A 13,243-nucleotide genomic window follows, 5' to 3' on the forward strand; every position below is an offset into this window, starting at 1 on the left:
GGTACCGCTAGACGAATCTGCCAAGGAAAGGTCAGCCTTCATCACACATCTCGGGCTGTATGAATTTAATGTACTCCCTTTCGGGCTGCGAAATGCACCCGCCACTTTCCAAAGACTTGTAGATGGTCTCCTAGCAGGATTAGGAGAATATGCAGTCGCCTACCTTGACGATGTGGCCATATTTTCGGATTCCTGGGCAGACCACCTGGAACATCTACAAAAAGTCCTTGAGCGCATAAGGGAGGCAGGACTAACTGTTAAGGCTAAGAAGTGTCAAATAGGCCTAAACAGAGTGACTTACCTTGGACACCAGGTGGGTCAAGGAACTATCAGCCCCCTACAGGCCAAAGTGGATGCTATCCAAAAGTGGCCTGTCCCAAAGTCAAAGAAACAGGTTCAATCCTTCTTAGGCTTGGCTGGTTATTACAGACGATTTGTACCGCACTACAGCCAAATCGCTGCCCCACTGACAGACCTAACCAAAAAGAAACAGCCAAATGCTGTTCAGTGGACCGGAAAGTGTCAGAAGGCCTTTAACAAGCTTAAAGCGACACTCATGTCTGACCCTGTACTAAGGGCCCCAGACTTTGACAAACCGTTCCTAGTAACCACAGATGCGTCCGAGCGTGGTGTGGGAGCAGTTTTAATGCAGAAAGGACCTGATCAAGAATTCCACCCTGTCGTGTTTCTCAGCAAAAAACTGTCTGAGAGGGAAAGCAACTGGTCAGTCACTGAAAAAGAATGTTACGCCATTGTCTACGCTCTGGAAAAGCTACGCCCATATGTTTGGGGACGGCGTTTCCACCTGCAAACCGACCATGCTGCACTAAAGTGGCTTCACACCGTCAAAGAAACTAACAAAAAACTTCTTCGGTGGAGTTTAGCTCTCCAAGATTTTGATTTCGACATCCAACACATCTCAGGAGCTTCTAACAAAGTGGCTGATGCACTCTCCCGTGAAAGTTTCCCAGAGTCAACTGGTTAAAATCGTCCTTGAGATGTGGAAAATATTGTTAGTCTTTATGTACTTGGTAGTATATTTAGAGATGCATGTGTCTTATTAACTCTGTTTTTCCTAGAGATCCAGGAAGAAATCCCAGCCAGTGTTTCACCCTAGCTGAGATTTGGGGGGCGTGTCATAAATATAAAGGGAAGGGTAAACCCCTTTGAAATCCCTCCTGGCCAGGGGAAAGCTCCTCTCACCTGTAAAGGGTTAAGAAGCTAAAGGTAACCTCGCTGGCACCTGACCAAAATGACCAATGAGGAGACAAGATACTTTCAAAAGCTGGGAGGAGGGAGACAAACAAAGGGTTTGTGTCTGTCTGTGTGCTGCTCTTGCCAGAGACAGAACAGGAATGGAGTCTTAGAACTTTTAGTAAGTAATCTAGCTAGGTATGTGTTAGATTATGATTTCTTTAAATGGCTGAGAAAAGAATTGTGCTGAATAGAATAACTATTTCTGTCTGTGTATCTTTTTTGTAACTTAAGGTTTTGCCTAGAGGGGTTCTCTATGTTTTTGAATCTAATTACCCTGTAAGATATCTACCATCCTGATTTTACAGGGGGGATTTCTTTATTTCTATTTACTTCTATTTTTTATTAAAAGTCTTCTTGTAAAAACTGAATGCTTTTTCATTGTTCTCAGATCCAAGGGTTTGGGTCTGTGGTCACCTATGCAAATTGGTGAGGCTTTTTATCCAACATTTCCCAGGAAAGGGGGGGTGCAAGTGTTGGGAGGATTGTTCATTGTTCTTAAGATCCAAGGGTCTGGGTCTGTAGTCACCTAGGCAAATTGGTGAGGCTGTTTACCAAACCTTGTCCAGGAAGTGGGGTGCAAGGTTTTGGGAAGTATTTTGGGGGGACAGACGCGTCCAAACAGCTCTTCCCCAGTAACCAGTAATTGTTTGGTGGTGGTAGCGGCCATTCCAAGGATAACGGGTGTAATATTTTGTACCTTGGGGAAGTTTTGACCTAAGCTGGTAAAGATAAGCTTAGGAGGTTTTTCATGCAGGTCCCCACATCTGTACCCTAGAGTTCAGAGTGGGGGAGGAACCTTGACAAGTGATAATCAAGATGGCCCATTTTGACAGTTGACAAGAAGGTGTGAGGATACTTAACATGGGGAAATAGATTCAATTTGTGTAATGACCCAGCCACTCCCAGTCTCTATTCAAACCCAAGTTAATGGTATCTAGTTTGCACATTAATTCAAGCTCAGCAGTTTCTAGTTGGAGTCTGTTTCTGAAGCTTTTCTGTTGCAAACTTGCCACCTTTAAATCTGTTACTGAGTGGCCAGAGAGGTTGAAGTGTTCTCCTACCGGTTTTCGAATGTTAGGATTCCTGATGTCAGATTTGTGTCCATTTATTCTTTTGCGTAGAGACTGTCTGGTTTGGCCAATGTACATGGCAGAGGGGCATTGCTGGCACATGATGGCATATATCACATTGGTAGATGTGCAGGTGAACGAGCCCCTGATGGCATGGCTAATGTGATTAGGTCCTATGATGGTGTCACTCGAATAAATATGTGGACAGAGTTGGCATTGGGCTTTGTTGCAAGGATAGGTTCCTGGGTTACAAACCTGGGACAGTTCCTCAGATTTGTCACCACTTGCATGACTCTTAGAATCATAGAATCATAGAATATCAGGGTTGGAAGGGACCTCTGGAGGTCATCTAGTCCAACCCCCTGCTCAAAGCAGGACCAATCCCCAACTAAATCATCCCAGCCAGGGCTTTGTCAAGCCTGACTTTAAAAATATCTAAGGAAGGAGATTCCACCACCTCCCTAGGTAACGCATTCCAGTGTTTCACCACCCTCCTAGTGAAAAAGTTTTTCCTAATATCCAACCTAAACTTCCCCCACTGCAACTTGAGACCATTACTCCTTGTTCTGTCATCAGCTACCACTGAGAACAGTCCAGATCCATCCTCTTTGGAACCCCCTTTCAGGTAGTTGAAAGCAGCTATCAAATCCCCCCTCATTCTTCTCTTCCACAGACTAAACAATCCCAGTTCCCTCAGCCTCTCCTCATAAGTCATGTGTTCCAGTCCCCTAAGCATTTTTGTTGCCCTCCGCTGGACTCTTTCCAATTTGTCCACATCCTTCTTGTAGTGTGGGGCCCAAAACTGGACACAGTACTCCAGATGAGGCCTCACCAATGTCGAATAGAAGGGAACGATCACTTCACTCGATCTGCTGGCAATGCCCCTACTTATACATCCCAAAATGCCATTGGCCTTCTTGGCAACAAGGGCACACTGTTGACTCATATCCAGCTTCTCGTCCACTGTAACCCCTAGGTCCTTCTCTGCGGAACTGCTGCCTAGCTATTCGGTCCCTAGTCTGTAGCGGTGCATGGGATTCTTCCGTCCTAAGTGCAGGACTGTGCACTTGTCCTTGTTGAACCTCATCAGATTTCTTTTGGCCCAATCCTCCAATTTGTCTAGGGCCCTCTGTATCCTATCCCTACCCTCCAGCGTATCTACCACTCCTCCCAGTTTAGTGTCATTTGCAAACTTGCTGAGGGTGCAATCCACACCATCCTCCAGATCTTTTATGAAGATATTGAACAAAACTGGCCCGAAGACCGACCCTTGGGGCACTCCACTTGATACCGGATACCACTTGATGCCAACTAGACATGGCGCCATTGATCACTACCCGTTGAGCCTGACAATCTAGCCAACTTTCTATCCACCTTATCGTCCATTCATCCAGCCCATACTTCTTTAACTTGCTGGCAAGAATACTGTGGGACACCATGTCAAAAGCTTTGCTAAAGTCAAGGAACAACATGTCCACCGCTTTCCCCTCATCCACAGAGCCAGTTGTCTCATCATAGAAGGCAATTAGATTAGTAAGGCATGACTTGCCCTTCGTGAATCCATGCTGACTGTTCCTGATCACTTTCCTCTCCTCTAAGTGTTTCAGAATTGATTCCTTGAGGACCTGCTCCATGATTTTTCCAGGGACTGAGGTGAGGCTGACTGGCCTGTAGTTCCCAGGATCTTCCTTCTTCCCTTTTTAAAAGATGGGCACTACATTAGCCTTTTTCCAGTCGTCTGGGACTTCCCCCGATCGCCATGAGTTTTTAAAGATAATGGCCAATGGCTCTGCAATCACATCCGCCAACTCCTTTAGCACTCTCGGATGCAGCGCATCCGGCCCCATGGACTTGTGCTCGTCCAGCTTTTCTAAATAGTCCCGAACCACTTCTTTCTCCACAGAGGGCTGGTCACCTCCTCCCCATGCTGTGCTGCCCAGTGCAGTAGTCTGGGAGCTGACCTTGTTTGTGAAGACAGAGGCAAAAAAAGCATTGAGTACATTAGCTTTTTCCACCTCCTCTGTCACTATGTTGCCTCCCTCATTCAGTAAGGGGCCCACACTTTCCTTGACTTTCTTCTTGTTGCTAACATACCTGAAGAAACCCTTCTTGTTATTCTTAACATCTCTTGCTAGCTGCAGCTCCAGGTGTGATTTGGCCTTCCTGATTTCACTCCTGCATCCCCGAGCAATATTTTACTTACCTCAGGGCTTTGGTCTCCTTCCCCCGGTGAACCTAGCTTAAAACCCTCCTCACTAGGTTAGCCAGCCTGCTTGCGAAGATGCTCTTCCCTCTCTTCGTTAGGTGAAGCCCATTTCTGCCTAGCACTCCTCCTTCTTGGAACACCATCCCATGGTCAGAGAATCCAAAGCCTTCTCTCCGACACCACCTGAGTAGCCATTCGTTGACTTCGACGATTCGACGGTCTCTACCCAGGCCTTTTCCTTCCACGGGCAGGATGGACGAGAAGACCACTTGTGCCTCAAACTTCTTTATCCTTCTTCCCAGAGCCACGTAGTCCACAGTGATCCGTTCAAGGTCATTCTTGGCAGTATCATTGGTGCCCACGTGGAGAAGCAGGAAGGGGTAGCGATCCGAGGGCTTGATGAGTCTCAGCAGTCTCTCCGTCACATCGTGAATCCTAGCTCCTGGCAAGCAGCAGACTTCTCGGTTTTCCCGGTCGGGGCGGCAGATAGATGACTCAGTCCCCGTGCGGAGAGAGTCCCCGACCACCGCCACCTGCCTCCTTCTCTTGGGAGCAGTGGTCGTGGAACCCCCAACCCTAGGACAGTGCATCTCATGCCTTCCAATCGGCGGAGTCTCCTTCTGTTCCCTTCCCTCAGATGTATCATCTAGTACACTCTCCGCATTAGTACCTGTGGAGAGAACATGAAAACAGTTACTTACCTGTATCTGCGTTGCTGGTACATGGATGCTCCCCTTTCTTCTTCTGGAGGTCACATGCTGCCAAATTTCTTCACTGGCCTCCTGTCCCTGCTGCTCAGCCTGCTCTGAATCTTCAGAACATTTGCCTGTAGAAGCATATCCTAATGTCTGTCTAGGAAATCTTCAGTTTCTCTTATGCAAAGCAGGGTCGATACCTGTTGCTCCAGACCTTGAACCTTCTCTTCCAATATGGAGACTTGCTTGCACTTTGTACAGACAAAGTCGCTTCTGTCCTGTGGAAGAAAGACAAACATGGCACATCCAGTGCAGGTCACAACAGCTGAACACCCCCCATCCATATTACCTTCCTTCTACGAGCTCACTCAGGAGTCGGAGTAACTACTCAGAGAAGCCGGCAAGATGTAAGCCTCAGCAGGCTCTCCCCAAGTGAACTCCTAGGCAAACTCCCTCTGTTAGCCGCTCTGCTGTTTGCTGCTCAGCCAGTTCACAGCTGACGGGCTGACTGGCTTTTATACAGTCAGGCCCACTCGAGGTTCACCTGGAAGAAAGCACTCCCTCTTCACACTTTTCAAACCACCAGTCAAGCACACGGTCAAACTGTCAAACTGTCCCCACAACAGACTCAGATACTCACCACCACAGCCTCCTTAATGCAGCCCTTAGCGTACCTCCTCTCAGGCAGATCCCAGGCAAACTCCCTCTGTTAGCCACTCTGCTGTTGGCTGCTCAGCTGGTTCGCAGCTGAGTGGCTTTTATACAGTCAGGCCCACTCGAGGTTCACCTGGAACAAAGCACTCCCTATTCACACTTTTCAAACCACCAATCAAACCACCTCTTCTTTAGAGGGGGAAGGAACGAGCAATATTCTATCTGGTGACTATGGATCTTCCTTGTTGGCCAGGATGAAGCAAATTGTACCATACACTCTCTATCGATAAAAATTCCGTGCTCTAATAAGAATATAGCAGTAGGGATATATTATCACAATCCTGGTCAGGTGGTTGGTAGTGACTGTGAAATGCTCAGGGAGATTAGAGAGGCTATTAAAATAAAAGACTCAATAATAATAATGGGGGATCTCAGTTATCCCCATATTGACTGGATACATGTCACCTCAGGACGGGATGCCGAGATAAAGTTTCTTGACATCTTAAATGACTGCTTCTTGGAGCAGCTGGTCCTGGAACCCACCAGAGGAGAGGCAATTCTTGATTTAGTCCTAAGTTGAGCACAGGATCTGGTCCAAGAGGTGAATATAGCTGGACCGCTTGGTAATAGTGACCATAATATAATTAAATTTAGTATCCCTGTGGCAGGAAAAACACCACAGCGGCCCAACACTGTAGCATTTAATTTCAGAAAGGGGAACTACACAAAAATGAGGAGATTAGTTAAACAGAAATTAAAGGGTACAGTGCCAAAAGTGAAATCTTTACAATCTGTGTGGAAACTTTTTAAAGACACCATAACAGAGGTCCAACTTAAATGTATACCCCAAATTAAAAAACATACTAAGAGAACCAAAAAAGAGCCACCGTGTCTAAACAATAAAGTAAAAGAAGCAGTGAGAGGCAAAAAGGCATCCTTTAAAAAGTGGAAGTTAAATCCTAGTGAGGAAAATAGAAAGGAGCATAAACATTGGCAAATGAAGTGTAAAAATACAATTAGGAAGGCCAAAAAAGAATTTGAGGAACAGCTAGCCAAAGACTCCAAAACAATAGCAAATTTTTTTAAAGTACATCAGAAGCAGGAAGCCTGCTAAACAACCAGTGGGGCCACTGGATGATTGAGGCACTAAAGGCGCACTCAGGGACGATAAGGCCATTGCAGAGAAACTAAATGAATTCTTTGCAACGGTCTTCACGGCTGAGGATGTGAGGGAGATTCCCAAACCTGAGCCATTCTTTTTTAGTGACAGATCTGAGGAACAGTCCCAGATTGAGGTATCATTAGAGGAGGTTTTGGAACAAACTGATAAATTAAACAGCAATAAGTCACCAGGACCAGATGGTATTCAACCAAGAGTTCTGAAGGAACTCAAACGTGAAATTGCAGAACTACTAACTGTAGTCTGTAACCTATCATTGAAATCAGCTTCTGTACCAGATGACTGGAGGATAGCTGCTGTGATGCCAATTTTAAAAAGGGCTCTAGAGGTGATCCTGACAATTACAGGCCTGTAAGCCTGACTTCAGTACCAGGCAAACTGGTTGAAACTATAATAAAGAACAATATTGTCAGACATATAGATAAACATAATTTGTTGAGGAAGAGTCAACATGGTTTTAGTAAAGGGAAATCATGCCTCACCAATCTACTAGAATTCTTTGAGGGGGTCAACAAGCATGTGGACCGAGGGTATTCAGTGGATATAGTGTACTTAGATTTTCAGAAATCCTTTGACAAGGTCCCTCACCAAAGGCTCTTACGCAAAGTAAGCTGGCACAGGATAAAAGGGAAGGTGCTCTCATGGATTGGTAACTAGTTAAAAGATAGGAAACAAAGGTTAGGTATAAATAGTCAGCTTTCAGAATGGAGAGAGAGGTAAATAGTGGTGTCCCCCAGGGGTCTGTTTTAGGACCAGTCCTATTTAACATATTCATAAATTGCCTGGAAAAGGGGTAAACAGTGAGCTGGCAAAATTTGCAGATGATATAAAATTTCCTAAAGATAAGACCCAGGCAGACTGCAAAGAACTACAAAAGGATCTCTCAAAACTGGGTGACTGGGCAACAAAATGGCAGATAAAATCTAATGTTGATAAATGCACACTAATGCACATTGGAAAGCATAATCCCAACTATACATATGAAATGATGGGGTCTAAATCAGCTGTTATCACTCAAGAAAGATCTTGGAGTCATTGTGGATAGTTCTCTGAAAACATTCACTCAATGTGCAGCGGCCGTCAAAAAATGAACAGATTGCTGGGAATAATTAAGAAAGGGATAGATAATAGGACAGAAAATATCATGTTGCCTCTATATAAATCCATGGTACGCCCACATCTTGACTACTGTGTTCAGATGTGGTTGCCCCATCTCAAAAATGATATATTAGCATTGGAAAAGGTTCAGAAAAGGGCAACAAAAATGATAAGGGGTAAGGAACGGCTTCCGTATGAGGAGAGATGAATAAGACTGGGACTTTTTAGCTTGGAAAAGAGACGGCTAAGGGGAGATATGGTAGAGGTCTATAAAATCATGACTGGTGTAGAGAAACTAGATAAGCGTTGTTTACGCCTTCTCATAACACAAGAACTAGGGGTCACCAAATGAAATTAATAGGCAGCAGGTTTAAAACAAATACATACTTTTATTTTTTCACACATCGCACAGTCAACCTGTAGAACTCCTTGCCAGAAGATGTTGTGAAGGCCAAGACCATAACAGGGTTCAAAAAAGAACTAGATAAATTCATGGACCATAGGTCCATCAATGGCTATTAGGCAGGATGGGCAGGAATGGTGTCTATAGCCTCTGTTTGCCAGAAGCTGGGAATGAGCGACAGGGGATGGATCACTTGATGATTACCTGTTCTGTTCATTCCGTCTGGGGCACCTGGCATTAGCCACTGTCGGAAGACAGGATATTGAGCTAGATGGACTTTTGGTCTGACCCAGTAGGGCCATTCTTTTGTTCTTAAGTAACCCCTTCTGTTGGAGACCACTATTCATACTTGTTAGTGTCTCTCCCCTGGCTGGTGATGTACACTCACAGAGCTGATCTCAGTCTGTGTCTGCAGCTGGATGTGGTCTTACCTGGGTGTGTGCTAGAGAAGGCTTCAGGGCCTGGCACAGCAAGGACAGGGTGAGGAAGCCCAGGCTGATGTAACGGGCACGCTCAGTGGAACCCCATCAGCACATCAGGTGGCATCCCAGATGGGGGGGGTCCAACCTGTCACAATGGCAAACTCTGATCTGTAACACTGGGCATGTCAATACAACGTGTGCTCTGAATGTTTACTAGAAAGTGGGAACAGAGTGGTGCTGTTAGGAATGGTATCATTCCCTGGGTGGATAACCAGACAGAGGGAACAGCAAGAGAACCCACCTAGGAAGCCACCAAATTAGAACTTTGTTCCTGTGTCTGCAAGATATATATGTACTTGCTTTCCACATTTAGGCAGCATTTGTGAGGAGAGGCTGAGGGAACTGGGATTATTTAGTCTGCAGAAGAGAGGAATGACGGGGGATTTGGTAGCTGCTTTCAACTACCTGAAAGGGGGTTCCAGAGAGGATGGATCTAGACTGTTCTCAGTGGTAACAGATGATCGAACAAGGAGTAATGGTCTCAAGTTGCAATGGGGGAAGTTTAGGTTGGATATTCGGAAAAATCTTTTTCACTAGGAGGGTGGGGAAGCACTGGAATCGGTTACCTAGGGAGGTGATGGAATCTCCTTCCTTAGAGGTTTTTAAGGTCAGGCTTGACAAAGCCCTGGCTGGGAAGATTTAGTTGGGGATCGGTCCTGCTTTGAGCAGGGGGTTGGCATAGATGACCTCCTGAGGTCCCTTCCAACCCTGATGAAAAGGGATTTTATAGCTACTGGCTGGCTGGGTGTCCATAAGAGAGCTATCCCCCACTTCATTTATCACAGCACACAATGCAGGGTTTAGCTTCCTCCCCGAGAGCCAAGGAAACGTTCTGATATTTTTTCAGTGAAAAATTAATTTTTTCTTAAAATTTCCTTTAATTTTATTTTTTTAAAATAAAAAATGTTTAAATATGGTCAGTCAAAACAATGGATTGGATTTTGTTGAAACAAAACATTCTGACTGACTTGAAACAAAATTTTTGATTCAATGAAAATTAAAAAAAATTTTTTTGGTTTGACCCAAAGCAGTTGCCCCCTCTCCATTTCTAGAATTCCCAGCAAAATGAAAAATCCATCATTTACTCAGCTCTGCTCACAGCACACCCAAATTCACTCACCCAGCATCCCATAGTGGGGCTCCAGCCTGTGAGCTCTTGTTTGTCTTACTGGTGCTAGGAATGCAGTATTTGAAAATCAGTATATTTTCAACAAGCCACTGAGGCAGAGGTCACAATACAATTGCTCATTTGACCTGATATACAACTGTACAGGAGATGTGAGTCTATTTTTTCATTGATAAAGAAGTCATGTATAGTTGTTAGTTTTCATTTGAATCGATCCCAGTCCCGCAATGTAATTTACTCTGTGATTAAGTGTTCTTTAACTAGATTTATTCGAGACATCTAGCTGGGCTTATCTTCAACAGTCCATGCCATCAGGATGTATTTCTTAGCCAATGTTACCAATAGTAAAAAGAGCTTTGCACATTGTCTGTCTGTCCAGCAACAGTCCTGGAATAATGCCTGGGACCTTCCTCTTGAACATCGTACATGGGGGGTTCACAAATTTCATTTGCAATGAAGCGCAGCGCAGGGAGGAGACATGTTGCTGGTTCCCATTCCTCTCAGTCAGATGGTTGTGTCTTACATACCTCATTGTCTACTTCTGATGGAATAGCTAGAGCTGGTCAGAAAAAGTTTGGAGTTTTTCTGTGGAAAATTTTGACTTAATCAAAACACTCGAATCCCAGAAAACCAAAAAATGTTGGCAGAAAACTGACACAACAGAAAAATGTCAGTTGAAAAGAAAAACAAACAAAAAGGGTGGTTGGTTTTCTAATAATAATTAGGGCTGTCGATTAATCGCAGTTAACTCACTCAAAAAATTAACTGCGATTAAAATAATTAATCGCGATTAATTGCACTGTTAAACAATGGAATACCAATTGAAATGTATTAAATATTTTTGGATGTTCTACATTTTCAAATATATTGATTTCTATTACAACACAGAATACAAAATGTACAGTGCTCACTTTATATTTTTTATTACAAATATTTGCACTGTAAAAATTATAAACAAAGAAATAGTATTTTTCAATTCACCTCACAAGTACTGTAGTGCAATCTCTATCGTGAAAGTGTAACCTACAAATGTAGATTTTTTTTGGTTACATAACTGCACTCTCAAACAAAACAATGTTAAAGTTTAGAGCCCACAAGTCCACTCAATCCTACTTGTTCAGCCAATCACTAAGACAAACAAGTTTGTTTTCATTTACGGGAGATACTGCTGCCTGTTTCTTATTTACAATGTCACCTGGAAGTGAGAACAGGCATTTGCATGACACTTTTGTAGCCGGCGTTGCAAGGTATTTACGTGCGGATATGTTAAACATTTGTATGCACCTTCATGCTTCAGCTACCATTCCGGAGGACATGCTTCTATGCTGATGATGTTCGTTAAAAAAATAGTGTGTTAATTAAATTTGTGACTGAACTCCTTGGGGGAGAATTGTATGTCCTCTGCTCTGTTTTACCCGCATTCTGCCACATATTTAATGTTAAAGCAGTCTTGGATGACCCAACACACGTTTGATTTACGAACACTGTCACTGCAGGTTTGACAAAATGCAAAGAAGGTACCGATGTGATATTTCTAAAAATAGCTACAGACCTCAACCCAAGGTTTAAGAATCTGAACTGCTGTCCAAAATATGAGAAGGACAAGGTGTGGAGAATGCTTTCAGAAGTCTTAAAAGAGCAATACTCAGATGCGGAAACTACAGAACCCAAACCACCAGAAAAGAAAAAGGTGGCATCTGACTCAGATGATGAAAATAAACATGCATCGGTCCGCTCTGCTTTGGATCATTATCGAACAGAACCCATTGTCAGCATGGATGCATGTCCTGTGGAATGGTGGTTGAAGCATGAAGGGACATATGACTCTTTAGCGTATCTGGCATGTAAATATCTTGCAACGCCGGTTACAACAGTGCCATGCAAACGCCTGTTCTTACTCTCATGTGACATTGTAAACAAGAAGTGGGCAGCATTATCTCCTGCAAACGTAACCAAACTTGTTTGTCTTAGTGATTGGCTGAAGTAGGACTGAGTGGACTTGTAGGCTCTAAAGCAGTGGTTTTCAAACTTTTTTTTTCCTGGCGACCCAGTTAAAGAAAATTGTTAGTGCCCGCGACCCAACAGTGATGAGGGTTTTGGGGTGTGGGAGAGGCTCAGGGCTGGGGCCGAGGGTTGGAGTGCAGGGGTGAGGGCTCTGGGATGGGACCAGGAATGAGTGGTTCAGGGTATGGAAGGGGGCTCTGGGCTGGGAGTGCAGGCTCTGGGATGGGCCCAGGGATGAGGAGTTTGGGGTGCAGGAGGGGGCTCTGGGTTTTGGGGGGACTCAGGGCTGAGGCAGGGGGTTGGGGTGCAGGGGTTCATGCTTACCTCAGGTGACTCCTGGTCAGCAGTGCAGCAGCGATGCTAAGGGAGGCTTCCTGCCTGTCCTGGCACCGCAGACCGTGCTGCACCCTGGAAGCAGCCAGCAGCAGGCCCAGCTCCTAGGCGGAGGCTCTCACCCACAGGCACCAACCCCCGCAGCTCCCATTGTCTGGTTCCCAGCCAACGCGAGTGCAGAGCCAGTGCTCAGGGCGGGGGTAGTGCACGGAGCCCCATGGCCCCCCTGCCTAGGAGCCGGACCTGCTACTGGCTGCTTCTGGGGCGCAGTGCAGTGTCAGAACAGATAGGAACTAGCCTGCCTTAGATGAGCTGCACCACCGACGGGACTTTTAATGACCCGGTCGGCAGTGCTGACCAGAGCCACTGCGAACCAGTGCCTTCCATTCCACAACCCAGTATTGGGTCACAACCGCAGTTTGAAAACCACTACTCTAAAGTTTTACGTTTTCAACATTTGTAAGTTCAACTTCCATTATAAAGAGATTGCACTACAGTACTTATATTAGGTGAATTGAAAATACTATTTCTTTTGTTTTTTTACGGTGTAAATATTTGTAATCACAAATAAATAAAGTGAGCACTGTATACTTTGTATTCTATGTTGTAATTGAAATCAATAAATGTGAAAATGTATAAAACATCCAAAATATTTAAATAAATGGTATTCTATTATTGTTTAACAGTGCACTTAATCGTGCGATTAATTTTTAATTACTTGACTGCCCTAATAAT

Source organism: Caretta caretta, chromosome 7, assembly GCF_965140235.1.
Source record: "Caretta caretta isolate rCarCar2 chromosome 7, rCarCar1.hap1, whole genome shotgun sequence".
Taxonomy (NCBI): Eukaryota; Metazoa; Chordata; order Testudines; family Cheloniidae; genus Caretta; species Caretta caretta.